The sequence below is a fragment of the Bubalus kerabau genome, chromosome 10 (genome assembly GCF_029407905.1).
Source record: "Bubalus kerabau isolate K-KA32 ecotype Philippines breed swamp buffalo chromosome 10, PCC_UOA_SB_1v2, whole genome shotgun sequence".
Classification (NCBI taxonomy): domain Eukaryota; kingdom Metazoa; phylum Chordata; class Mammalia; order Artiodactyla; family Bovidae; genus Bubalus; species Bubalus kerabau.
The window spans coordinates 9689151-9701740 of record NC_073633.1 but is presented as its reverse complement, the minus strand read 5'-3'; the positions used below and the strand labels follow the sequence as shown (position 1 = coordinate 9701740).

At 50.5% G+C, this 12590-nt stretch overlaps 1 long non-coding RNA gene across 1 annotated transcript; it reads left to right on the top strand.

Annotated features, from left to right (window-relative positions):
* Positions 1-783: 783 nt before the first annotated feature.
* LOC129620384 (uncharacterized) lies at positions 784-11617 on the top strand. The gene is made up of 3 exons (XR_008698502.1): positions 784-924; positions 10293-10448; positions 11287-11617. It is a non-coding gene; the product is annotated as an uncharacterized LOC129620384 (long non-coding RNA).
* The last annotated feature ends 973 nt before the right edge of the window (positions 11618-12590 follow it).

Below are 12590 nucleotides of genomic sequence, written 5' to 3'. Positions count from 1 at the left end.
ACCCGGATCATAAAGTCTAAAAGCAGGGAAGAAAAAGATGTCAAAGAGATGCCAAACAGGCCAAAATGTGGTCACTACAGCAAATGACACCAAAAACATCCCAGTGACAAAACACCGTAGTGATGGGGCCAAAGCATGGAAGGGACTCCCGGGGGTTATGAGTATGGACTACGAAACGCAAAAAAAAAAAAAAAAAAAGAAGGGGACAGAGGGAAGCAGTACAAGATTTAAATGAGGATGCTAGCGCTATTATTGTGGTCTGTGGCCCAGCAAGGAGCCTAGGTCTCCAAGTTCCCGCACCTAAGATGAAGGTCTTAAGGCCCACGAGCCATTTCAACCCCAAGTGGCAGGGCGATGCAATGCACAGATGCTGCCTCTGGAGACAGTCATGGAGCGTTCACAGCGAGGAAATTCACTGTTTGATGCTGGGGATTCGGGAATGAGCAAGACACATTCCTTGCCCTCAAGCCGCTTACACCCCAGTAGGAGAAGACAACCAAGGATATATGAACTAACAGAGGAACGAAGTGAACATCAGAGTGTGGAGTGGACTGCAGCAGGGAGCGGCTGGCGGAGGAGGCAGGAGGCAGATCAAGGGAGCCCCTCGTGGGTCTGGACTTGCTGTAGGCAGTAGTGAGTCACCGAAGGTTTCGGAGCCCGGGAGTGACACAAGCAGGAAGAGGTTTCATCGGCTTTATGGAGCCAGACAAAGTCCAAAGGAGCGCACAGAGGGGATCAAAGGGCTGGCGACAGGTCTGTGGAGGGAGAGGACAGAGCGAGGACTGGAAAGATAAAGGCCAGGCCGAGACTTGATCCAAGTCAGGCAGAGGCGCAGCCTGCTTTCTGACACGGGACTGAGCTGCAGATGGAGCCACATCATGAAGTCACAGAGAAGGTGGCTTTGTTTAACCCCTATGAGGACAGGTGAGTGTCACACAAACAAAAAATGTCATTTATGTCACTGGGACCCCTCCCCCCCATCCCCACAAGAGGGGGCATAGGCTGGAAGTGGGGAATAAATCACTAACAAAGACGTCCTGGTAGAGTTCTGAGCAGTCGTCATAAAGGAAGGCTGAGGGGCACCCGGGTGTCTGGGGATGTTCAATATTCATTCATGAAAAAAACTGCTCCTGAGGGCCTGCTTTGAGCCTGGCTCTCCTCTAGCCTCTGAGCCCAGAGACAGGGGCAGGCTTCCCCCTATTACCTCACAGCCTGAGCGCCTTCTGAAATGAACCCAGCACTGTGTTTGTTTACTAGAGCAGCATTTGCTTCCCCCATCAGACAAGACAGAAGCTTGTGAGTTGTTTTTTTCTCTCCGTGGTATCTCCAGGACCTACAGGAGTCCCTGGCCTGTTGTAGGCGCTTAGTACATATTTGCTGACTGAATGAATCCCTCATGCTCAGTGAGTCCCTCCTCCTCAAAGGGCTCAAAATCTCGGGAGAAAGACAAGGAAATCAACATCCAATGTAAAATCTCAAGGGTGCTACAATGCAGAGGTCGACGTGGGAACACATAGGACACCCCAGACTCAGCCTCACTTTCCAGAAGGGTTCCTTTCTACTTCAGCTGAGCCATGCCTGTCAAAGCGGAATAGGGCAGGCAGGCCTCTGCTGGGAGCAGCCAGTGTGGGCAGAGGTGCAGAGGCACCAGGGTTGGGCAGCACAGATGGCATTCATGGAGCTGGAGAGACCGTTTGGTCTGGGAGGGCCTGAAGGACCAGTCTAAAAGGTTGGCACTTTCTCCTGAAGGCAATCAGAAGACATTAAAGGACTTTTTGTGTCAGTTAAGATCCTTTTCTTTGCAAGAAGAGAAAAAACTAAAGCAGCTTTAAGAAGAAAGAAAAGGGAAGGGGTGGTTATCGGCTCATAAAAATGATAAGATCTAGGCGAGCTCTAGGTACAGCTTGAGCCAAGAGGGAAAAAAAGGTCACCAGGCTAGGGTTTTTCCATTCTTCTTTTGTTGACTCTGAGCTGGTCCCCATTCTGAAGCTCCTCACAGTAGCTCTTGGGAAACCCGATTCATAGAGCTCAGTGAAGCAAAAGAGAGTCCATGTCCCTTAGTTCAAGCAGTAATTCCAGAATCGAGTGTCTCTGTAGCCCCAACTGGTCTGACTTGGGTCCTGGGACTATCCCTGAACTGACCTGGGGAACCAAGGAGAAAGAGATGCTGATTGGTTTAGCCCAGGTCACGTGATCCATCTGTGGCTCCAGATGAGATACATAGGCTGGCTCCTCCAGAGCTGATGGCACGCGCGGGAGGAGTGGGTGCGAGGTGGCAAAATAAGCTGTGACCACCATGTGTTTTGAGGAGGAGACTGATGCAATCAGGCCGTGTTTTAGAAAGCTATGGTTCTCCTACAGATCTGGAAGCCAGTTAGAAAGTCAACGTGCAGGAAGACCAGAGGCAGAAGCAATGGTGAGATGCCAGTGTGAAGAGCCGGGTTGAGCCAGCCTGAGCAGAAGTGAGCCAAGTGTGGCAGAGGGGGGATTTTTTTCATTTAAATCCTCAGGGCCCTGACCTACAGCCCCCATCACCTATAATCACCTCAGATTTGGAACACCCAGCCCCATTAAGGACCAGCCTGTGGCATGATCCCCATATAGGTGCCCTAACAGGGTCACCTACATTCTGGGACCAGTTGCCCCAAAGCTACAGATCCTAGCTTGGTTGCCAGAAACCCACCTGGTCCCCATCTGAAAATGTGGCCACCTGTACAGACTTACCAAGTTCCAATGCTGCTGCTGCTGCCACTTCTCAGCTGTGCTACCCCACGCAAGGCCCTTAACCTCTCTGAGTGTGAATATCACTACCTGAATATAAAGTGGACATGGTGACATTTAAGGTATGGGAGGCGTCGGTGTGGGGATTAAAGCGGATAAAGATATGAATCACCTAGCACAGTGAGAGGTTCAGGATATGAAAATTCCTTCCTCTTCAAACCCTTCAGCTTCTCCCTGGTTTCATGTTCCCAAGACCTTTCCAACCCCTTGCTTGTTTGCCAAATAAAAGGTGGTTTTTTTTTTTCCTGCCAGAAAGAAACAACTGGAGGTTGAGTGGCACAGAGCAGCCATTTTTAGATTTGTGGGTGGAAAATTCTCCATGTTCTCAGGCCCGAATTTAAGCCCCCTCTGGACTTCCACCAGGCAATTCACATGAGAGGACATGATGCTCCAACCCCACTTGTGCTGGAGAGGAAGCCCAAGGAGGGGTAAAGACATAGAAGAAACATCCCCCTCCCCAAACCCAGCTTCCTCTAAGCTTCCAATTCTCCTTTCTCGCCCCAACTTAACCAAACTCAGAGGACTCGTGATGCAGAGTCCTCTGACCAAGAAGTTCATAAAAGGAGGCTTTGTCTAATGATCACCCTGCCCCAGACACCAGAAGAAATTCCCACCTTCCTCAGCCGTTGGAGAGAAAGAGGTTGCTGAGACTGTGCTGTGATTCCCTAGGCACTGTCTTGTCTGAGTCTAACAATTGCCGTGGGAGCTCGGGATTGTTAACCCATTTCACTGAGAGGAAACTGAGTCTCAAAGAAAAGCCACTGTCTCCGGAAAGGGCAGAGAGCTGCTGAGATTTCACCCATCTCTCTGTGTGAGCAGAGCCCTTGCTGTCCCCTCCATGGTGCCTCTGAGATGACTCGCACAGCCCTGGAGCCAGCCTCCCTGTCCTTCCCTGCTCTGGGCTTCCAGTCCCATCTGTCTTGCAAGCTATGTTTTTTATTCTCCTCCTTAGAGCTGCCTCTTCACTAGGATAGCACTTAGTATGTTGTCTTATCATTGACTGTTGGTGGGCACCTCTCCCCGCTCACTCCTGAGTGCTTCAAATCAGAGCCTCTGATCTGAAAAGATCTTGAACGTGTGAATTGGTCCTGCGTTATCTCTCTGGGGAATATTTGCATCTCTCGTTGCAGAATCAAGAGGAGAAGAGAAACTCTGAAAGTTCTTATCTTTGTCTGCCTAGGAGACTGCCTGGTGTCAGAGGCCTTCTACACATGCTTGATAAAAGAATAATTAAGTGAAAAAGACCTACCACATAGTGTTGTCATGAGCTGAAAGGGTTGATGTCTATAACATCCCTAGAACAGTGCTTGGCATGCTGGAGGTGTTTTAAGAACGTGATGCTGAGCTGCAACTGGGAAAGAACACTTATCCAGGAGTTAGGGGTTTCAATAACTTGTCGTGTGGCCTTAGAAAGTCCCCCCGCTTTGGGGGTTTCGGTTTCTTCATCTGTGAGTTGAACACATTGGGTGAGATGGCCAGAAATGTACCTTTTCAGTGCTGCTGAAATGCATGTGCTTTTTCATGCATGTTTAATTGCCTCCCTTCACTCCCCCTCCCCAAACACACACACACACACACACACACACCCCACATGCATTCCCGTCAGTCTCCAAAATAGCCTTCTGCTGCCCCTGGCATTTTCTGTCTTTCATTTCCTTGACCAGAAGAAGCTCCATGAGGTTACTAACCATTGTTGTCCATGTTCGTCAGCTATGACTGCTTTAGTAAAACAGCAATAATGTCCCCTCAGATTCATTTTATCAAGCAGCAAAATCTGTTTTGTGGGCCAGGATATGCTGGTCCTAAATGGAAAGTAGAAGTCATTTCCAGCTCACTTGCTCTGTAAACACAGGGGTTCTGTCGGCCGCCTTTGCACCCAGATGGAAAGAACATTTAACTCCACAAATGTAGGCAAGACCATGGAGGCAGCCCTGCAAGAGACAGGGGGGAAAGCCTTCCATTCCAAAAGAAGTGGCGAGGCTGCAAAAGAAAAATTCCTCCTAGAACAGGAACAAAATCACACTGTAGGATCGCTTTCCAATCTGCAATTCAAGACATTGTTAAAGTGTGAGTGCGTGTGTGTGATTAGTTGAAACTTAGCTTGTAAAATATTCTATGAGTCCTTGATTCAGTCTTTTTTTTTTTTTTCCTATAGGACCCAGGATCATATGGTAGTCAGATTCTACTGACCCAAGACAAGGCTGTTTCAACTATTGTGTGTTGTACTTAGTCGCTCAGTCGTGTCTGACTCTTTAAGATCCCATGGGCTGTAGCCCATCAGACTCCTCTGTCCATGGGGATTCTCCAGACAAGAGTACTGGAGGGGGTTGCCATGCCCTCCTCCAGGGGATCTTTCCAACCCAGGTCTTGAACCCAGGTCTCCCACACTGCAGGTGGATTCTTTACTGTCTGAGCCACCAGGGAACTAGTGGGTGTATTGAAAACTAGTGGGTGTATTGAAAACTAAAGGGTGTATTGGGATCTTGGTAACCAATGCAAATTCCTGGGCTCCCATCTCTAAGATTGTTGCCCGTCCACATGGGATGAGCCCCAAAAGTCTGCAATCTTTTTAACACTTCCCCCCATCACACGGGATCTGAGTAGGAGGCGACCACTCTTGGACATACAGTGTTTAGAGAGCCTGTCATTCTAGAGTCTGTGATTCTAAATGTGATTCTAAAATGGCCTTTTGCTCATGATTCTGCTGCTGCTGCTGCTGCTAAGTCGCTTCAGTCGTGTCCGACTCTGTGTGACCCCATAGACAGCAGCCCACCAGGCTCCTCCATCCATGGGATTTTCCAGGCAAGAGTACTGGAGTGGGGTGCCATTGCCTTCTCCGTGCTCATGATTCTAGTATCCTGCAACTCTTATTCTATTTCCATATGCCTAAGGACAAGATTTCAAGGTCTAAAGATTATCTTTCTGAGTAAAGGTTTTTACTTGGGGGAGGGGAAAAGGGACCCCATGTCATGGGGTTAGAGGGACATTCTGGAAGGGGGACTTCCTGAGGGCACAGCCCAAAGGCTGAAGCTCTACTGATATGCCTGAGAGAGTCCAGCACTAGGACTCAAATGAAGAAGCTTGGTGGGGTGCGTTGGCTGGCTCTGGGATGACACATGCGTGCGGGACCATTGGGGGGATTCCTGATGGACAGAGAGATCCAACCATGTCCCAGAGAGCTGGAAGGGCTGAGGCTGGAGGAGTGGAGGCAGTAGCCAAGCAGAGAGCTCAAAAAAGAACCTGTGGCAAGAGAGGAAGGATTCACCCCCAAAACATCCTCCCAATGCCTGTGCTGGATGGGGGGCGGGGGGATGTGCCGACTGGTTTGGCAGACATGAAAATGTAAGGCTTCAGGAAAACCCAGGACGAGAGGGAGCCAACTGTGTGGGGATATCCCAGGGTACAACGTGTGGGCTGAAAGAGGACTGCCTGACATGCTAATGAGTGCCTGGATCTGGGAGGGTGGGCATGGGAGGATGGTAGGGAGGACCTCTGAGGAGCTAGTAGGCAGATGCTGGGCTGGGGAGGAGCTCTGAGTTGGGGAGCAGAGTCTGGAATAGAGAGGGTTTCCTCAGAATGTTCCCACACACATTCCACTTGCCACCAATGGGTCAGGATTCAGCTGAGGAACCTGGGATCCTTTTCCTGAGAAACAAAAGCGGAGGATGGAGAAGGGAGGCAAAAGTTTCCGGCTTCCCAGACGGGACAGGCTGGGTTACCAGGGGTTTGTCTGGGAGTGGGGGAATGGAAAAGAAAGCATGGCTCATCCTTGGTGACACGTTCAGGCTGTGTGCCTGCACGGTGGTGATGGCACACCCCTGGCTGCACGTGCAAGCCCCTCTGTCCCACACAGGGACAGGGACCTGTGCGCCAACTCACTGCGACACACGTACCCCTGCACCCTTACCATCAGTGATGGCACCACTCCACGCTGACGCTGGCACATGAGGTGTCATCTCTCATGGACAGGAACACATAGGACATCCATCATCACACAGAAATGCTGACATGCCCCAGAACTTTTGCACCTGGCATGGTCTTCATAAAGGGCACCCTCTGTGGCTGTGCACAGCACACCCTGCATTCAGTTCAGTTCAGTCGCTCAGTCATGTCCAACTCTTTGCAACCCCATGGACTGCAGCACGCCAAGCCTCCCTGTCCATCACCAACTCTCAGAGTTTACTCAAACTCATGTCCATGGAGTCAGTGATGCCATCCAACCATTTCATCCTCTGTTGTCCCCTTCTCCTCCTGCCTTCAATCTTTTCCATCATCAGGGTCTTTTCCAATGAGTCAGTTCTTAGCATCAGGTGGACAAAGTATTGGAGCTTCAGCTTCAGCATCAGTCCTCCCAATGAATATTCAGGACTGGTTTCCTTTAAGATAGACTGCTTGGATCTCCTTGCAGCCCAAGGAACTCTCAGGAGTCTCAGTTCAGTGACTCAGTCATGTCCAACTCTTTACAACCCCATGGACTGCAGCACACCAGGCCTCCCTGTCCATCACCAACTCCCAGAGTTCACTCAAACTCATGTCCATTGAGTCGGTGATGCCATCAAACCATCTCATCCTCTGTCGTCCCCTTCTCTTCCTGCCTTCAATCTTTCCCAGCATCAGGGTCTTTTCAAATAAGTCAGTTCTTCGCAATCAGGTGGCCAAAGTATTGGAGTTTCAGCTTCAGCATCAGTCCTTCCAATGAATATTCAGTACTGATTTCCTTTAGGATTGACTGGTGGGCTCTCCTTGCAGTCCGAGGGACTCTCAAGAGTCTTCTCCAACACCACAATTCAAAAACATCAATTCTTCAGTGCTCAGCTTTCTTTATAGCCCAACTCTCACATCCATACATGACTGCTGGAAAAACCATAGCTTTGACTAGATGGAACTTTGTTGGCAAAGTAATGTCTCTGCTTTGTAATATGCTATTTGGGTTGGTCATAACTCAAGAGTCTAGCTGCATATAATACCTGTGCCTTACACCCAAACCATCACCCCATGCCATTATCACATTCTACTGTAACAACAACCCACTAAGCTCTACACAAAATCACATGCTCACACCAGAGTCACTTCAGGTCCAAGAGGTACCCCACCACACATGGAGACAGGCCCACGCCTGCCCTGCTAGCCCCTGTACGCCCCCACAGGGATGCTGCCCACTCCCACCTGCACGGTGTCCAGAAGTGGGCACACACACACACATTGCAGCTTTGCACATCCGCGGGTTTGCCTTCGCCCTGTGTCACTCCATGTTGAAGGAGAGAGCTGGGACCCTGACCTCACAGCCCGACAGTGATGGCACCCTAGCCTTATCAGGGACAAGAGGGGAGGCACTCACCAGAGGAGTAAGGTGGCCTAGAGCCCTTCCCTGTGCACCACCCCCATAGCTCTGGTCCTCCTCTGGCATGCAGCCATCCCCTCAAACCAAGACCAACTCTGCCCCTCCAGGCTCCAGTTAGGAATGGCAGGATGTAGAGTCAGCATCTGGAGCATTCAAATGTCTCCCTGCACTGACCAGCTCAACTCCTAGCAGAGGTCAGGGCCAGCTCAGCAAGACCCTCCTCATCTCCCACATGGCAGTCAGGGTGCCCTTTGGACGGAGGCAGCTGCAGGGAAGAGACGGGCTGACCTTTGGACAAGAGCCATTCTCACTGATCACATTTATAGTCTCTGACAGCTGTCATTCCTCACACACTGTCCCTCACTCACACAAAGTACTGACATTCGGTCTCTTGACTGGCTTCTTAGTGAGCATTTGAGACATGCACATGATCATTTTTAAAAATCTGTTCAAACCTGGCCCCCTGCCCCAGCCCATAGGGCTCATAAATAAAAGTAGAAATCCAACTCTAGCCAGGGTTAGACACCTTAAGCAGAGCCATATTCATATTTTAGCAGGTGACTCTTAGAAACTTTCTACAGAGCAGGCTCTGCAAGGTCCAAGGCTCAGTGTGGGGGTGAGGACTTCAGCAGGCTGGATTAGAGATGCAGGAGATGAAGGACACGCTGACAACCCACATGACATGAGGACCCCAATCCGAGTGTGAACTCATAGCAGGTTTTTCTTTTTTCAAGCGAGAAACTGGAGAACAGGGAAGATGATAAATGTCAATGTAAAAAAATATATCGGCAGAGCAAAAGTTACATTTCCATAGGCTGTGGGATGTGTCAGAAGAGAAGCAGCCCAGCTTGGTGGAAGGCCCCTGGAGCTCAGTGTCATGCCGTCATGGGCTGGATTCTTGGATCTGCCCCAAACTCACTATATCTCCCTGGACCTTGCCCTCTGTATCTTGAAAATAGGGGTCTGTGTGAACTAGAGGAGAGAGCGTACTTTATGCAAAGCACCGAAGTGAGCACCTAAGACATAATTGGGGCCTGATGGTTATATGATTAACAATAATATAATCAGTAGGAAATGTTCACAATATTTAGCAACATTTTGGCAATTATAAAAGAGTGTTTGGGAACCATGTCTACTGGTTCAGTGGTAACACTGAACGTTGTCCACTGGTACAGTGGTAACAATGAACAGGAGCAAGTGTTCATCTTTTTACCATCTTTTTTTTGACAGGAAGTGGCTAATATCATGTCTTAATCGTTCAAAGGACAAAGCCACCAAAACTTGATTGAGCTGCCCTTTTATTCACCAGTAAGATTTTCTGCAGCTAGACATGACTCACGTCAGCTCATGCAGTTTTAATAGGCTCATAGAAACTGGGGCTCAAAGGGGGTTTTAGCTGTCACTTACCGCCCACCTGCTATCTTCTGGGGATAGGGAACTCAGCACCTCACATGGGCAGTCCATACTATAGCTGTACAGCTTCAGCTGGTAGAAGGTTCTTCCTCCTAGAGCTTCTGTTGGCCTTCCTTTACCTTTCACCCATTGCCCCCATTCTGTCATTAGCACTGGTAAAAACGATAGTTCCTTTTTTCCCTTGCAATGGTCACTTATTCATTCAACAGCCATTCTTTAGTGCCTGCTTTGCCAGGGGCATGCTAAGTGCTGGAATTACAAATTGAGCTAAACTTGCCAGTCCTTGAAGGGCTAATGCCACTTAAGAACCCTCTCCTCCAGGTAAAATGCATCCTCAAATCCCTCAACCATCTCTCATTTAACCTGATTTCCAGACACCCACCACTTAACCACCCTGCTTCTTTTCTAATCATATTTGAGCCTACTAAAATCTATCTTAAAGTGTTGTGACCAAAATTGAGCTTAGTATTTTTCTGAAGGCTAAGTTGGATTTTTAGCCCAGCTTAGTCAACATCCATGTCAAAGGCGATGCCCACTGTGGAAAAAGCCAAATTGCAACTAGAGTGCTGCCAGCCAGATCCACTCGCTGAGCTTCTGTTCTAGGAGAACAGGGAAAAAGAGGGGAGCGGAGAGAGGAGGACTATGACTCTTGAAATGACAGGATGTCAGAACTCTCTGCCCAGAACTCCCCTCCAGGCATTAGTGGCAAGTCTAAGTCACTCTAATCAAACAACCTCCCCTCTGCCCCCTCCATTAGTGTCTGCCTCTGAAAAAGGAAGAAAAATCTTAAATGAGCCTGCTGATGGGCCAACACAGCATGGAATGGAAAACTCAGCCATAAAGGAAGGGACTCCCTACACCCAGTCTCACAACCTGAGATAAGCTTTAGAAGGTGACTCCGTAGGTGAGGAAGGTAGGTCTTCCAATACCTTCTGACGTGTGTGTGTGTGTGTGTGTGTGTGTGTGTGTGGCGGGGGCGGGGTGGGGAGGGTCCCGCATTTTGAGGTCTTTGCTGTTGACATGAATAAAGGAATAGTCCCCGTTTATTGGAATAAAATCAGGCCTCCTGCCTTTCCCAGATCCTGCCCTTCTGCTGCTCTTACTGCTCCCTTCTTGGAAGGAAGCCATCCCCTACAGAAGCAGGAGTCATCTCCACTCTGACATAACCCTGATTGATGCATAAACTCCAGCAAATCTTTCAAAGGCCTGATGCATGGCCCCTCCTCTCTGAAGCCATTTTCCTACACATTGGGCTGGATTAAAGGAAGCATTTTAGAGCCAAAAGATGCAAGCAGAATAGAGAGGCTCATAAGGAGAGAGTCATAAAGTGAAAAGATGAGTGTGAGGAGAGGAGGAAAGAAAGGCTGGGGTGGTGGTGGGCGGGGGGGGGTGCATATGTTGTCCTGCCTCTTGGTAGCTCCTTTTCTTCCCTGGGCAAAGGAGAGAAAATATGGCCTTCCAGAATAAACTTTGCCAAAGAATTCCTTATTCTTATTCTTCACAGAATATCAGATCTAGAACGTCTTAGCAATGGCTTCCCTGGTGGCTCAGAGGTTAAAGCATCTGCCTGCAATGCGGGAGACCTGGGTTTGATCCCTGGGTTGGGAAGATCCCCTGGAGAAGGAAATGGCAACCCACTCCAGTATTCTTGCCTAGAGAATCCCAAGAATGGAGGAGCCTGGTGGGCTACAGTCCACGGGGTCACGAAGAGTCGGACATGACTGAGCGACTTCACTTTCACTTTGCTCAAGGTCCACAGCAGTTTTGCAGCAGTGTTCTCCCTCTGGGTCCACGTGGAATGTTCCTTACTGCCTATGGAGGCCTTGCCCATATGATCCATCCGTTTCCTGAGTGCTCCCATAACAGGACAGGATGTGGAGGGGCTGCAAAGATGATCTGACGGTGGTCCTGTCACCCTGTAGGAGCTCACAGGCAAGAAACAAGCAAACAGAGAAACAGGGGTGTGCCTGGGGGTTGAGCGGGGGTTGAGCGAGTTTTGAGGCAAGTGTGATCAGTTCTGCCTGGAGGAATCAAGGTGGGCTTTCCTAACTTCCCTGGTGGTTCAGACGGTAACGCGTCTGCCTACAATGCAGGAGACCCGGGTTCAATCCCTGGGTCGGGAGGATCTCCTCCCTACTCCAGTATTCTTGCCGCCACCGCCCCCTCCCCCCCCCAAATAAAAAGCGGCTCAAGGTGGGCTTTCCTGAGCAGTGGATCTTGGATTTCTGCTTAAAAAAAAAAAAAAAAAAAAAAAAAAACCCTCCCTCCATCTCCTGACTCGCACTACCCCTTGGAATATTGAAGGAGCAAGCTTGCCGTCCGGAGAGCCTGGCCGGGATAGGCAGCTCTATCCTAAATCTCTGCGGGAGGGATTGCTGGGGTATCTGGAGTAGAAGGTGGAAGGGGAGGTGGAGAAGAAAGGAGAGGGGAGATTTCTCTTTTTTAGGAGAGGGTAAAGGAGGGAGAATGGGAAAGGGAAACGGAGGGGGAGGAGAAAGAGGGAGGGAGGGAGAGACGGAGAAACGGAGAGAGAGGGAGAGAGGGGGAGAGAGGGGAGAGAGAGAGATTTGAATTTCCCATCTGGAAGGGGAGCGGTAGCACGTCAGGGCCTGGCTGACGGGCGTGATTGGAGGGCGCCTCCGGCAGCCGCCCGCGGCAGTAGCCGCGGCCCCAGCTCACCGGGCGGAGTTGCACGAGGCGGCAGTGGGAGCTGGAATCGCAGAAGGAACTGCCTCGCTGAGTTCGGCCGGAGCCCTGCAGTGGCTCAGACGGTTGCGAGGACCGCCAGGTCGGTGCTGGCCGCGGGCCGGGAGGGCGGAGCCGGGCTGTGGGCAACAGGGTCTGGGCTCTCGCCTCGAGGCCGCAGCGCAGCCCGGGAAGCTGCGGAGTACCGCTTTCGGAGGGACAGCTCCCCGCGACTACCCGGGCGCTGGAAACGGAGGCTGCGCGGCCGCAGCAGGGACACCCGGGCGCGCTCGCGGTGGTGCTGAAAAGACAGCTCCCCGCGAGAAGGGGACGCCTGCAGGCGGAAGGGAAAGGCAGTGAAGCGCTAGCC